The following is a 15,059-nucleotide window of genomic DNA, read 5'->3' on the forward strand; positions in this document are numbered from 1 at the left end:
GATGACGTATGTGTGCCAACACACACACACACACACACACACACACACCCTTGCCATAGATGCTTACACACTGAACATGTATGCCTTGCAGATGATGGAGGTCAAGAAGCTCCATTTCATCCAATTCCATCAAAACTAAAGACTCCTGCATGTACTATGCACACATTGTCGTATGTACCATGGTGGGTGGGAGGCATGCTTCCAAGAAAAGAAAGTGTCGATTTCAGGCCAGATATCAAAATAACCAAGCCCTTCACTCCTCATATTTTGCCTTTATTATGCTGGACAGCTTTCTTTTACTGGGATAAAGTATTTGATGCAATATACCTGGGTGCAGGGATAGCTGGTGGTTGGCTCCTCATTTCCACAGCCTCAGGCCCTGGGTTCTCAGCCCTGCTGCTCTGGGACTGCACTAAGGCTGCTTATCACAGTGCCGGGCTGGAAGTGGAGGCCATTCCCCTCGTGGCAGCTGGATGGCACAGAAAGTCAGGTGACCCAGTGTCCCCCTCCATGGCTGAGCCCTTAGCACATGACTTCCTTCCGGGCCTCACCTGCTAAACATCCCAGCACCTCCTCAGAGGCTTGTGCTGGGGATCAAGCCCTCAGCACCCAGATGTGGAGAAGACTCCACATCCACACTTGAGCACTGTGACAGGTACAGCTTCCTGAAGGCCAGCTTCTGGCTTAGGGCAATGCGAGCCTCCTTCTCACCCTACTGATCGGAGACTTTCAGGGTGAGCTGTGGGACATGTGGCCAAGGCACAACCTCTGTCTCACTCTTCTCGGTCAAAACTTGGTTGAGTACACAGCCGTGTCCCCAAGCCTTTCCTTTCCTGGCACTCCCAGAGGTGACAAGACCCACTGGATTCTGCAGCAGTGGCCTAAGGTAAAGACCTTCCTAATTGGACTTCCTCTTCCCAAACACAAAGAATGCTGTGTCACCCAACCAAGGAAAGAAGTGTGGGTGGGAGGGTAGAATGAGATGAGCCAAGGGCACTGGGCTCAATCCTCAGCCCCATTAAAAATAGAAAAAAAGGATTAACATAATATACAAATGATGCAAAATAAATTTTGGACACAAGTTGGGTTTTATTTCATGTCTGGCCACCAGTTCATACCCTGTTTCAGGAAATTATGCCTAGTGGTGCCCAGCATGGAGCCAGGTACCTCAGAAGCTGCAAGTAGCAATCACAGGGCTGCAGGGTACTGAGACCCAGGGACTACAGAAGAAGTTCCACTAAGAGGGGGATGTGCAGAGTGGGAGGTGGTGAAAGGGGCTCCTGCAGGTGTCCTCACTTGTGCTGGGACTGGAGGGAGAGGATGGGTAGGGAGGGACAGGAGGCAGAGTTGCAGACAGAGGAGCTATGAAGTCACAGGCTTCTCAGCAAATGGGGACACAGTTGTGGAGAATAGGCATGGAAGACAGGCTGGTGGCAGCTGTCAGGCACACATGGAACTTGGAAGCCACACTTGGGTCATGGGCTACTGCTCTGTACAAATTATAAGCAGGGAAGAGCAATACTGCTTGTGCAAGCACTGGGAGGGTGGATTAGAGCAGGGAGGAGTCAGACACTGGGAGGCCATGGTCTCCTTTCTGGTTTGGAGGATGGCCTGGGGTTGGGACAACTTCTGTGGGGTACCTGTCCATGCTCAGGCCACCTGCTGCTGGCACAGTGTGGAGAGATCACCAGCGGCAGCTTCAAAAATGCAAACGCTCACACAGAAATGCAGTATAGAGAAACTCAGATGGGTTGACGCCTCCTCCTCTGGAGACAAGTTCCAATTCCCACAAGTGTTAATTTGCAGCCCTCCATCATAAATGGATAGGGGCTCATGCAGAGGCAAGGTTGCAGGCGGCGTGGGCCTGGGAGCTGCAGTGTCAGTGAGTGCCTAGAGGCTTGGGTCAGAAGATTGGTCTCCAGTGCAAGGGTGTTGAGGTAGAAACCTGAGAGTGGTGGGTGAAGAGACTTGGTCTGTAGAGTATGCTGTGCCTCAATCCAGACATGGGCTCCTCACATAGGGATGAGTCACCTCACTCCCCACTTCTCAGCCCTTCTGTTCTTTTTTCTTCCTCCCTGGGATGACCCAGCACCAAGCCTCTCAGGAAGCACTGTGGTATTAGATCACCCAGCCTCCAGGGCCATGAGAAATAAATGCTGTGCTCATGCATGGCTCAGCCTGAGACGTGTGGTGGCAGCTGCAGGAGAGGTGCTAAGATGATGAGGCTCGGGTATTGATGGTTCTTTGACACCACACTAACAGCTTTCAACATCTGTCCCCTGCCCTGTGTTCTGAGTGGCTTCACTGTGCCATACACACAAGGAACCCACATCCAAGGGTAAGAAATGGTGCTTCCTGAACACACCTACATGGGAGTGCTTTCCCCAAAAGATTAAAAGCTATCAGTAATCTATGGGAATGAAATACATTTGAATTTGTTTACCAAGCCATTTCCCAAGGTTGCTTGGCTTTATTAATGCTTTATTGGTGTAAGGCGTTATAGACTAGAGTGAAATGACCAAAACAACAAAAGCAGTGCAGACCCATCTCTTGAATCATATGCTAGGGTACAGCAGGCACCCCTCAGAGGTAGGACCACCCATGTGGTTTGGACATCCACAGCAGGCCGGGCCTTGGACTGGATAGTGCTCTCATGGAATTCTGCAGATTGCTGTGACCCTGCAGAGCTCCCAGCAGAGATGCAGCCTCTTTCTCATTCCTGCACAAGGGAAGGCTGGGAGCGACTCTCACATTCCACTAGCACTGCAGAATACACTCATGCACACACACACAGCCTCTGGTTCCCTAAGGAAGACAGATGGAGCTAGGCCCAGACCCAACCAGCCACAGAAGCAAGGCCAGCATGCCCAGTGGACCAGGACCAGCCAGGCCCATTTCCCTAAGATACATGACAGTATGAGAGGGGAAAATGACACCAAGTTCTGGTGGAATCTCATGCTGTGTGTTTAAGCAACAAAACCACTTTCTGCACTGACATGAACACACACCTGGTCTGGACCGTACTGAGGAGGTAGCAAAACTGTAAGCCTGCAGCATAACTTTCCACTTCTGGAGTCAGGGAGTAAAGAAACTAATGCAAGGCTCGGTTGTCAGGAAGCAACTAAGGCACAGCTCCTGCCTAGAATCCGAAAGCTGGCTTTCTGCAAGGTTGGAGGTATGTGACTGTGTGGCCAGAGCCAGGCCAAGTGAGTGCAGACACAGGGCCACTCAGGACTAACCCTGCCTATCCTATCTGGAAGCCAGGCCTCCTTTCTGGGTAAAAGGCTGAAAGATGTTTCCCTAAACTGCTGAGCAGAAACTGGAATCTATAAAGATGTCCAGCTACAGATGCCAACATGTCGGGATCACAGCAGAATCGCATGTCCAGGTCATGTCACAGTGAGGCCATGGGCCACAGGGCCTGTTTGTGCCCAGGGCTCCTGAGCACTGTCCACTTCCTCTTTGAAATGAGCACATGACCATGGTCACTGGTCATCAGTGAAACCTTCTGAAATAGAATGCAAGCTAACGAGGTGAGGTAGGCCAGCCCGGAAAAGAAAAACTCCAGTCAGTCTTCCATCACCAGTGTGACTCCAATCAGCACAGCTGGGGCCAGCACATAGGAATCTGAGGAACTGGAATTCTCAGGCCTTTGGGAGGAGGAGGGGTGCTCACCTGCAGGGATCTCAGGTAGCAGGACAGTGCTCAAATCCACCACAAGAATCCCTGACACTCTGCCTCTGTCCTGCAGCCCTGACAGGAAGAAGGAGAAAGCTGCATGAACAAGGGAGAGGAGAAACAGAGCAGAGAGAAAGGAGGGGGTGCATGGAAGACAGCAAATGCCAGACGTGTCCCCTGGTTACACGGGGTCTCTGTCACCTGCTTCGAGAAAGTTCCTGTGTCCTCGTGGATCCCTTCCAGGCCCTGCTGAGCTGCCTGGCAGGAGCAGCTCCCAGAATCCCAGAGTAGGAAGAGGAGGGAGGAGCTGTGGAACAGGAGACTGCTGCCCTCTGCTGGCATTTGCCTCTCTCTGTTATGCCTGTTGTTTCCTGGGCCTAGGATTGCAGATCAGGGCCAAGGAGTGGGCCTTCCAGCAGCAAGAACAGAGCCTGGTGTTGAGGTGCACAGCTTCTCCTGAAGACAGAGCTGATCCCTGTAGGACCCAGCCCCTCTGTAGAGCAGGCATCACTGGAGCCCAGACTCATAGTGCTTGAGAAGGAATGTGCTGCCCCCTGCTGGCCATGGTACTCAGTGCACGACGCGGCCCATCCAGGGGCATTCATGTACCCTCAGGTGCAGAGGACACCCACAGGGAGTGGGGATCAGCAGTACCCACTGACTGGAGTACACGTACTTCTCGATGAGTCTGTTCTTGGTGTACTTGTCTTCAAGTGTGATTTCTCGGCCTCTCCTGTCGGTATGCAGGCTGCCCCTCTGCATAAACTCTCAGGTATGCACCAACTCTAAGGGACAAAGGAGATTTCCCCACCAGCTCCTGCAAAGCCTGGGCTCCCTGGGATTCACTCCTGCAGAATATATATGCACCCAGCAGCAGGTCCTGGATGTTCTTTTGTCACTGTCACCTGATGTTTCTTGCTTGGTGGCCAACACCTCATCCAACTCACCATGCTAGCCTGGCCTCAGGAAGGTCCAGCAGGCAGGTCTTGGTCTCCTTCCAACTGGTGCATCTGGGGTGACTGGAGCTCAGTCCCCATGATGTGGAATCCCATCCCTGGAGAAAGATCTACATGTCCCAAGGTCTGACCTTGTGCTGCACGCAACACTCTGGCTCATTATATGGAAACCTTGCATCAAATACAGACATGTGAAAAACTTAACATTTATGGTATAAGAGCAAATCTCTGATGAGAGAAACAGGAGCTCTGGGCTCCTCTCCAAGATGTGTAGGTTGCAGTGACCCCAGGTCTGAGTGACTGGTGGCTCTTCAGCTCACCCCAAGCCCAAGGTCCAGGGCCCCAGCACCAGCTTCTGGAGATCAGGGGATCAACTTGCATGATAGGATTGTGGCCAATCCATTATCTGAGGGAAGAAGGAATGGGCATAGGGAAAAGAGGGACTCCGTGCACTTACCACCCACCCAATATCCCAAGGAAGAGACCTGGAAGGTGACTGTGGTCACTTGAGATCTTCACTGGGACAAATTCCAAGTCCCTCTTACAGGGACACTGAGTGAAGGTCACTTCTGCTTCAATTGTTGCTCTGCCCACCTTCATGGGCCCACATAGGCCTGGTCATGGAGTCCTCGAACCAGTCAGTTTCACTGTACAGCAACAAGGGAGCCAGACACTGGGCACTGTTCTCTCCCTCACCAGAGACTGGTGTCTGAAACACCATGGTAGGAAGGCAAAAGATAGAGCAGAGAGGACATGGGCTTTAGGAGGGGCTCCACCTCACTGTGGGCTTGGCCTTCACACCAAAAGACCCTCGATGTGCTGCCCTTCGTCACTCATCCTTAGCATCCCTGGCAGTGGCCACCAGCTCTTCCCAATGCACCGAGTGTGTGGATATGTGTGCGTATGAGACCAGGGCCCAGTTTCCAGGACACCAAGCCTTTTCTCCTCTTCCCCTGGCATCCTGGAGGGCAAGGAGGGAAGGGGCACAGAGCATGGAGTTTAGGACATAATGTCCCTGTTCTGTGCAACCATGTTGCCACCAAACAACCTATGAGCTCAACCTCCTGGAAGGACAAGCAAGTCCAGTGCATGCAGCCCATTTCTGTTTTGAACACTGCACTGCTGGCTGCGGGGAGGAGGATCCAGCTGACCTCCGCACAGAGTAATAGCGCTGGGTGCCCACGAGTGGGAGCTGGGATGCACATGCCGAGGTGTGGAGGTATCACCTGCCTGTGACCCAGGGCCGCCATCCTGGGTCTAGGCTGGAGTTTTTCTCCACTAGTTCCATACACTGATGCACATTCCCTTTGTCTCAGGAGAGGCCCAGATCCTACATGGGAAAATGTGGACTAGGAGCTCCATTCATTTTGTCTTCAGGGAAGGTGAGCAGGGAGAGGCTGTCCTTTAGGGACTAGCTCTACACACATGGGTGAGGTCCGCCGAGCCATGCCCAGCACCCAACTCTGTGTACCCTGATTTCTATTCCAAGGCTCAACCAGTGTCAAGCCAGCATCCTGGGCCCCTCCTGCCCTGTCCATGTCCAGGGGCCAGAGTGCTGGGTAACTATGTCCCCAGCCATCCGCTCTTCATTCCCCCAAGATCCAGGAGTTCCAAAGGGGAAGCCCTGACCCTGACCTACACAAGTGGCTGAGTGGGTCCAGACCATGTTCCCCACAAACATTCCCCTGCATCCTGAGACCACAGGACTCAAGAGGAGCTGGTGCATGTTTTTATTGAGCAAGGCAGGGTCAGCCTTGCATAGGTGTGGTTGAGATCAAGAAGAAATGGAGAGGGTAGAGCTTGTGGGTATCCACACTGCCAGGAGAAGACCAGCAGTGTTAGGACACCAGAAAGACTGCTGGAGTATGTTAGGGCTCCATCACAGACTTAGGGACCCTGCAGGAGCTGGCTGAAGTAAGGGCACTCTGCAGCCCAGCATGAATCAGAACCTCAGGCATCACGACAGCTAAAACTGGTCACAGAGATGTAGTCGTCCCAAGGCCTGTTGTAGATCACAAAGTCACAGTGTTGATTCTGCCAAAGAGAGATGGTGAAAGGGGCTTCAGATGAGAGGGAGGACTCCAGCCACAGACATTAGAAAGGAGGAGTGGTGGAGCGGAAGTCCCTAAGTGGTGCTGTCCCCAGCTCAGAGATCCTAGCTCCTTGTACCCCATGGCCCCCAGGGAGAGGGAGCAGCCCTACAGGGCCAGGAGCCCAGCGGTCACAGGCAAGGTAGGTGTTCACCACCCCACCTCCTCCACCTCAGTCCAGGGCAGCACTGAGAGGCACTCAGGGGAAAGCCAGGGATGGGGCCCAGAAACAGGTGGGTGGGCAGGGTGACAAAGACTTAGCGCCCATATTGCAGGCTCCTGGGACCTGGATGTCAGAAGATAGTGAAGCTGAAGGCAGTGAAGAGTCTCAGCCCTCTCAGGCCTGACCTGACCAGCCTGGCACTGGGCTGGGCAAGTCTAGGACTCCCTCCTCACCAGCCCTGCTGCTGTCACACCGACCCAGCAGGAACACGCGAAATGCAGGGAGCACTTCCCAGCACCCCACTTCCATGACCAACCCTGTGTGCATGGTGCTGCTCTGCTGCCAAATGAGCACAGATATGCACACACATACCCTCATATTCACACACGCTGCTCCCCATGTGACCCACAAGTGTGCACACACACCCCACAACATACACATGGGCCTCGTGTGCACACAGGAGCACACGCTCACCACCCCTACTACATGGGAGAATGGCTGGGCCACCCTCAGACCCAGACCTTTAGCAGATCTTTTGATTGGAAGGGACAGTCAGCCTGTTTGGACTGGGACTTGACACATGTGGTTCTGCCGATCTCCATGCTCAAGTAGTAGTTTGTTCCAGCCACGACCTAAGGGAGGGAAAACAGGAGCCACTCGGAGACCCATCCACCTCCCTCACACAGGGCAGCTGCTGCATGTATTGAGGTCACTGTGTTTCTTGGGGCTCAGCCTGCACTCACTGGTGTGAAGTCAACCCCCGATGAATGCAAACCATTCATTCCCAAGAGACAGACGCAGGACCTGCTCCAAGAAGTCTTCTGCAGAAGAGTAAGAGCAGGAACAGGGAAAGAGCAGACAGCAGCAAGGACTGGATTCCCTAACATACTACAGGAGGGAAGGCTACTGTAGGGAGCAGCAGGGCTCTCCAGGAGGCAGGGCTCTGTGCCCAGCTCTGGGTGCACACTGGAACCTAGCATGCACACCCTTTCAGCATTCAACCTTACCCAGAGCCCTTAGTGTGGATAAAGATCTGTGTCCCTAGCAGGGTAGAGCCTCAACTGGCCAAGGTAGGAGGCACAGGGCAGCTGCTCCAGGGGAGAGGAGACTGAGTCAGGACAGGCTACGGAGCCCAGAAATGTCCTCAGAAGACATTGGCCACACACGTGAAGCTCTGTGGGTGACTGAGTGTGAGTGTGGCACGCTGAGGCCAGCCTGGTCCTGGACATGGAGAGCAGGTCCTTGTGGGCATGCAGAGTCAACTGTGGGGTGCATCCTAAGGGTCAGAAGAAGGCACACAACCCACTCAAGCTCCATGTGTTATGAGGAACCGGGGGCAGAGCCCCTGTGGCCAAGAGTGACCACAAGAGAGATAGTCACAGGGTCCAGGGTGCCCTCTACTCCTGTTGCAACTGCTCTGCTGATCTGAGATCATGTCAGGGCCAGGAGCTGAAGCATGGGGGGTGGAGATGAGGAGAGCATGGAGCAGGCATGAGGCCATGTCCCTGCTGTGTGGTCGCACAGCAGTTTTATACTGGTTTGTCGCTCACACCGATCTTAGACCAGGTTGTGGTAGTCAGCTCTAAGTTGGGAGTCTCTGACCCTGTCCTGGCATCAGCTGCCTCTACCAGCTGGGACTACAACAGCACCTAAAGAAGGAGCCATCCACTGTACCTGCAATGACCCAGGCCCCACAGCAGATCAGAGGCTCTGGATACAGCTGCCAAGAGCTGGGGTAGTGCAAGCAGGGATTTCTGCTGCATAGCAAGCTGGGGTTGGTCTGCAGAGTGCAGTTGGGGGTATACCTGGAGGGCAGTGGGCAGGCTTTCTTTCAAACACAAGCCACCCAGGGAAAAGCCCAACCATCACTTGAGCCCCAGAGAACACTCACCTGATGATGGGCACTGACCACCTGCACTGTGCGGCTGAGGTGCTGGTCATTGTTGGCTGCATTGTAGACTCTGAGGGCTAAGGCCACCATCTGTTGCACATCCTTCTCATTGGTGTCCGCCTTCTGCACAAGGCCCTGTGCTGTCTCTCGTTGGGGTCTAGCACTACCCACATGGCTCAGAGCCACCACCACAGCCAAGGAAGACAACAGGAGCAGCGGGACACACTGGGCCAGGGCCATAGCTGCTGGATGTAGAGCTGCAGGGAGCAGAGGACAAGCGTGCTGCCTGATCTGGGCACTTCTTTTATCCCAGAGGGATGAAAATCCTGCTCTGCCACTCCCTGTCCTGCTCTCTTCCTGGTTGCCTCCTCTCTCCACCCCCAGCTGTCTTCACCTCCATCCTGCTCTCCTCTCCTTTGTCTTCCACCTGCCCCCACTGCTCCTAACCTGGCCCCTCTAGTCTCTACGAGGACACCAAGCTCTGGAAGCTGAAAGACTTAGGAACCCTCAACTCTACACATACTGAAATGAGGAAAGAATACTCTTGGCTTCATGGGGGCCTCTGAGGTCAGAGCCTCCTTGAGGTCTGCATAAAGCTTGAGGGATCCTTGGAGAAGGAACACTGTTCCAGAGGCTCCAGCAATCTCAGCTCCTCCTCTGTCCTGGGAATCTGCTCTGCTAAGCAGGAGTTATTCCCCTTCACTTGGGAAAGGGGTTCTCCATGAGATTCTCTGGCAGTCAGTCAATCAACAGATCTCCCAAGAACTACTCCCAGCTAGGTGATCCAGGTCAGAGATGGGCACAGGTGGCTCAGTTTAGTGGGGACACTGGGTGGGGCTCCACAGAGCTGGAATACTGAGTACATGCTACTCTACACCTTTGATTGTCACATCAGGAAAGTACAAACAGGTGACATGATTTTAATAAAATGTCTAACCTTTATACCAAATGTCATTCCATGTTACAGGACAATTCTTAATGAGGCATTTTATTGTGTATGTATGGGGTGGACAGAGAGAGAGAGAGAGAGAGAGAGAGAGAGAGAGAGAGAGAGAGAGAGAGACAGAGACAGAGACAGAGACAGAGACAGAAACAAACAGAAACAGAGACAGAAAGAGGTGTCTTTGGAATTTGGGTGCTTTGACTTTTGACCTGCGGGGAAGGTGTCCATGTGGACTGTCCCCATTTCTAGCCCCCATCACCCCAGGTGGTAGCACCTGAGCCCCAGCTTTAGGAAATTTGAGGATAGGTGAAAACTGTTTGGATCAGGGAATCACTGCAGCTTTTCAGGAAGGACAGGAAGGATGGGATAGAGGTGAGGACACCGGCAGGAAGTCTCTCAGGACCAGAGAGAATGAGATTTCCTGTTTAGAACAGGATTAAGTGTAAACAGAGTATGAACCCGGGGGCAGGTGTGGGGCAGGGATCTCTATCCTAGAAGCAAGAAGCCAGGGGTCAGGGCCACCCAAGCCCTTCAGGGTCCACATCTCACAGCTGTAACTTTCCCTGGGTACTGGTCATAAAATCACCATAGTTAGTGTATGCTTGGTTGGTTTTCAGTCTTGCTTTTGTTGCTTTGGACGAAGAGGCCATCAGGTTCAATCCCTGATTGTTGCTATTTGGGATGGGAATGCATATCAGGTACTACTCTGTAAGCAGTGTTTAATTTTCCTTTTTTACTTTTACGGAAACTCAGAGCTCAGAGTTTGGTTTGCTTTCAAAGGAGACTTTGGGGAGCTGGAAATGTTGAAATATCGGCAACACTTAGAGATGGACTGAATGCATACAGCATGAAAAGATGTGTGTGAGTCTTTGAGGGAAGTAAAAAGGCCTCCAAAGCCTGATGTTCAGAAGATAAGTAAATTATCAGGGCTTATAGCTGAGTTGAAGTAAGGAGGCAGGGTCTGGTCAGACGAGGCAGGCCACTGCGGGCATGGCCACAATGTGTGTGTCTCCTTTCCTGGCTCTGATCTTGGCCTTCTGTCTCCCCCGTGCCACGACATGTACAACTTCTCCTCCATCACGTCCCTCTGCCATGGAGCACACTAACAATGGACTACAACATGAGCCAAGACAAACTCCTCCCCCCTTGAAATTGTGGATGTCCAATATTGTATCCCAGTGAGGAGAAAGTGACCTAGACAGGCTGTCTTGGGAGTCAAAGAGGTTGTATTCAACCAGCAGCAGCTCAGACCTGCCTGGACAGGATGACATCAGCCAGAATCAACAACAGGTGAAGGAAGAATGCCCCTGAACCATAAAACTGGGAAATGATCAAAGTTGCTAAGAAGATCCAGCTGTGTGAAGATGGCAAAAATAAACAACAAAATTTCATTGTAGAGGAAATAGCCTTCCATTAGGAGAGTCCATGTAGGACTTTCAAAGCAAGAAGAGTCAGGGCCTGGTTCCACAGCTTCGCAGAAGTTTTTTGTTTGTTTGTTTGTTTGTTTGTTTGTTTTGTTTCATTTTTTTGTGGAACTGGGGATTGAACTCAGGCCCTTGAGCTTGCCAGGCAAGCGTTTATTCTACTGAGCCATCTCCCAGCCCCTGAAGTTTTCTTATTAAGGACTTAACATAGATGGGGACTTTGAGATGAATCTGTGCTCTTCACCATGCTGAATATAGCACAGATCCTAAGAATTAGAAGACACCACTCCCCCTGTGGTCTGTGAACAGCATGCCAGAGCCGGCTACCATACTAAGGAGGTCCCATTGTTTCAAGTCCATGTAGTTCGCTCATGCTCATATGTGACCCCTTGACACTGAGCACAGGCTGCCTTTATTCACTCCTTCAATGCTGGTAAAATTTAGTTGTTGACCGGAGGCCCCTCAGTGCTCTTGGGCTTGTAGCTATGTCATTCACAAGGACAGTTACCTGCTGTGATGCTCACAGCCTGGCAACATCTCCGTGTGTGGATGTTTCATTTTCAAATAAACAAAGTGTAATCAATGATTTCTATGTGTAAAAGAGTGATGCATAGTATGGATCTGTGATCACTGTGGGCTCAGGGATGCCCGCCAAATGGATCAAGGATTGAGTGAGTCATTCTCATTTGTTAGTGACAAAAGAGTTAAGGAAAAATAAAGATTTGGAGCCATGAACCACCCCACAGACCAGTGCAGGAGGCTCTCTGAGCTACTGCCCAACCCTTGCTTAGCTGTGGCTGGTCCTCTCTTCACCATCATAAAAGCCATGCTGAACCAAAACAGAAGGAGCTTTGGGGAGCTTACTCCATCTTCCACTGTCATGGGAGCCTTGCAGACTCACACTCTGCCCCTGCCCCTTGCTGCTGAACCTGGATGAACATTAAGATCTTCAAAAATATAAAAGTGAAGGATCAAAAGGCAATATCAGACTTCCAGCCTACCAAGAACAAGTCCAGGAGACAAAGACATAGAGGAATTTACAAGTCACACAAATGAAATTTCTGACATGACAGCAACTAAAGTGGACAAAAAACTCCATCAGGTTATAGAAGAAACATGATATCAAATAATCTCACGGGTAAAACAAGAAATGAGAATAATAATGAAAGAATTGTTCATCGCACTTAAAAAAGACATAGATTAAAATTGAGGAAATAGAAAAATGATGGAAACTTTGTACAAACAATATAGGAAAGAATTAGAATGCATGAAGAAGATTCAGATAGATATCCAGGAAATTCCATTTAAAGCTGGCAAAACTGCTTGAATAAAACAAAGGATAGACTTTCAGACTTGAATTTTATTTAATTTTTTTAAAGTCTCGGAATAGAATTTAGTTTAACAATTCAAAATTTCTTTGCATAGAGAAAGTGGACACCTGTTCTTTCTCTCCCATTAATTCTTATGGGCACCACGATGATCATACATCTGAATGGCTATAATTCTCTAAATATAGCTAATCCTTTCAAATTACAATGTCAAGAACTATAACTGATATTTTTCCCATAATTTTATTGAGAAAAAGCAATGAGACAGTTTCAAATCAAATTGGTAGGACAGTTTCAATAACAAATTGCATACTCTCTTCTTAGTGGTTGTTTGCTATACAAGATGCAGACATGATATCCTATTTACAAACACTATTACAACAAATCCCTCTATTCATTAAGAGAATGTAACTATATATCTATCCTAACCATTTTGAATACACAGATACAAAATGGACATCCATCTGTATTCCCTTTTCTCTTTAGTTCCATCATTTGAATATTATAGGTGTGTGAACTCAGAAAAATATTGCAAAAGAGTCCAGTAGTCCATAACAGTATTGGGTCTTCCACTTGACTGACAGTGTCAGAAGCTGTTGACCTGACTCCTTTGCAGCTCAACATAACAGCATGGCTTTACTTCTTATACTTCGTATTTACACTTTTCTACTGGGTGGTTAAGACCAAGATAAAGCAAGACCTATGCAACAAGAGTTGTAGCTTTTGTATCTGACAAGGTCAGTCAAATCCCCTCAGGTTTTATCCTGAGACCTTGGGCCTCAGATTGTAGAACCTTTGTCAGTGTCAGCCATGTGGATGAGTCACGGCCTTTGCTTGGCCAATGTGCTCTCTGTGAAAGCCTGAGAGAATGTTTTCTCTCCATGTGACTCTCCTTAGGCACACTCTACATCATCAATCACTTTCCTCTTTGGCCCCATAATCTCCTTGATCAGAAAATTTGGGACACTACAGAGTTACGTGACGTTACAGTACAAGTTCTCATATGTCCTGAGTCTTAAGTGACCTTGGAAGGCTAGGGCCAAAATGTTGACTTTCCTTATGGTCCTCCTTTTTCTCTAATTTTTGGTCTGCAAACTTATGTTGTTAGTCCTCCAGAAGAGAAGCTTATTGGTATTACCATATAACCTAGGCTGTTGAACTTAACCTCACTATCTGTCTGAATATCAAACATTTAGGCAAAATATGGAACAGATATTTTTCATCAAGTATTGATATGTAAAATATTAAGTCCCTACAGAATATGATGAAAAAAACATTTAAAATTTAAAATATATTTTAAAAATAGGAATAAAGAGTTACATAATTCTTATGTTTACACATAGGTCCAGAAATCTAACCATATACAATCTTGTAGCAGGACAGTCCCACAACATTCCTTTTCCTGTCTCCTGCCTTCATTCACCACCCCCTTCTTTTTGAACTATCATCTACCTGAGAGACAGCACAGCAGCAACTGGCATGTCATGACAAGCAGCCTGTATTCAGAAGACCAGAATGACAGGCACTCCAAGCGTGAACCTACTATTACAAATTGCCATCTTCAGTGCAGTTGCTTAGTTCATAGATGTCAATATATATAGTTAATCAGGGTGAGAATCCTTCCAATTAACTGTTAGATTAAAAAATCTTCTGAAGGGATGTTTTCAAGCTGCTGGAGCTTCTGCAGCCTAGGGGCTAGTAGGCACAAGGATGGTGTGCGAAAAATGTGAAAAGAAACTTGGTACTGTTATTACACTGGACACATGGAAAGATGCTGCAAGAAATACCACAGAAAGTGGTTGAAGAAAACTGAATGAAAATAAAGCATTGACTTCAAAAAAGGCAAGATTCAATCCGTATGGAAAGAATAAGTTCTCCACTTTCAGAATTTGTAAAAGTTCTGTGCTCCAGCTGGGGTCTCACTACTGCCAGGGCTGTGCCTACAAGAAAGGCATCTGTGTGATGTGTGGAAAAAAGTTTTGGATACCAAAAACTACAAGCAAACATTTGTCTAGATGTATTGATGGAATTTCTGGCTTTGTATAATTTTACTTTCTGCTTTGACTTTTCAAGGCCCAATGTAGATGTTGAGCTTGCGGAGTAATCTGTTTCAGGACAGGTGATTAAATTTAAATCAGAGGAGGTGATCCTCATTCTTTCTTTCCCTTCTTTTTTGGGACAGGGTCTCGGCTGTGTAGTTCAGGCTGGCCTTGAGCTCACTAGGGAGCACAGGCTGGCCTCAAACTCACAGTGATCCTGCATCAGTGTCCCAAGTATTCTGGGCGTACATCATTTGCATGCTCTCGAGAACTTTTTTTTGGTATTGAGACAGCCTCACTGTGCAGGTTAGGCTGGACTTGAACTCACCATGATCCCCCTGCCTCAGGCTCCCTGTGTTGGGATTACAGGAGTGTACCATCCTGGCCAGCTCTCTCAAAAGCCTCTGAAAGATAACTACCCTTTTTTAAAAATTATTTATTTATTTAGTGTGTGTGTGTGTGTGTGTGTGGCCAGCTCAGCCCACCAGGGGGCGGGGCTGACTCGCATGTGGTGCTGGGGGATTGAACCGCGGTCCCTGTGCTTTGC

General features: G+C 49.5%; 1 pseudogene; it reads left to right on the top strand.

Annotated features, from left to right (window-relative positions):
• Window positions 1–14,183: 14,183 nt before the first annotated feature.
• Window positions 14,184–14,488, top strand: LOC101561147 (annotated as a pseudogene).
• The last annotated feature ends 571 nt before the right edge of the window (window positions 14,489–15,059 follow it).

This window comes from Octodon degus, unplaced genomic scaffold, assembly GCF_000260255.1.
Source record: "Octodon degus isolate 3935 unplaced genomic scaffold, OctDeg1.0 scaffold00073, whole genome shotgun sequence".
NCBI classification, from domain to species: domain Eukaryota; kingdom Metazoa; phylum Chordata; class Mammalia; order Rodentia; family Octodontidae; genus Octodon; species Octodon degus.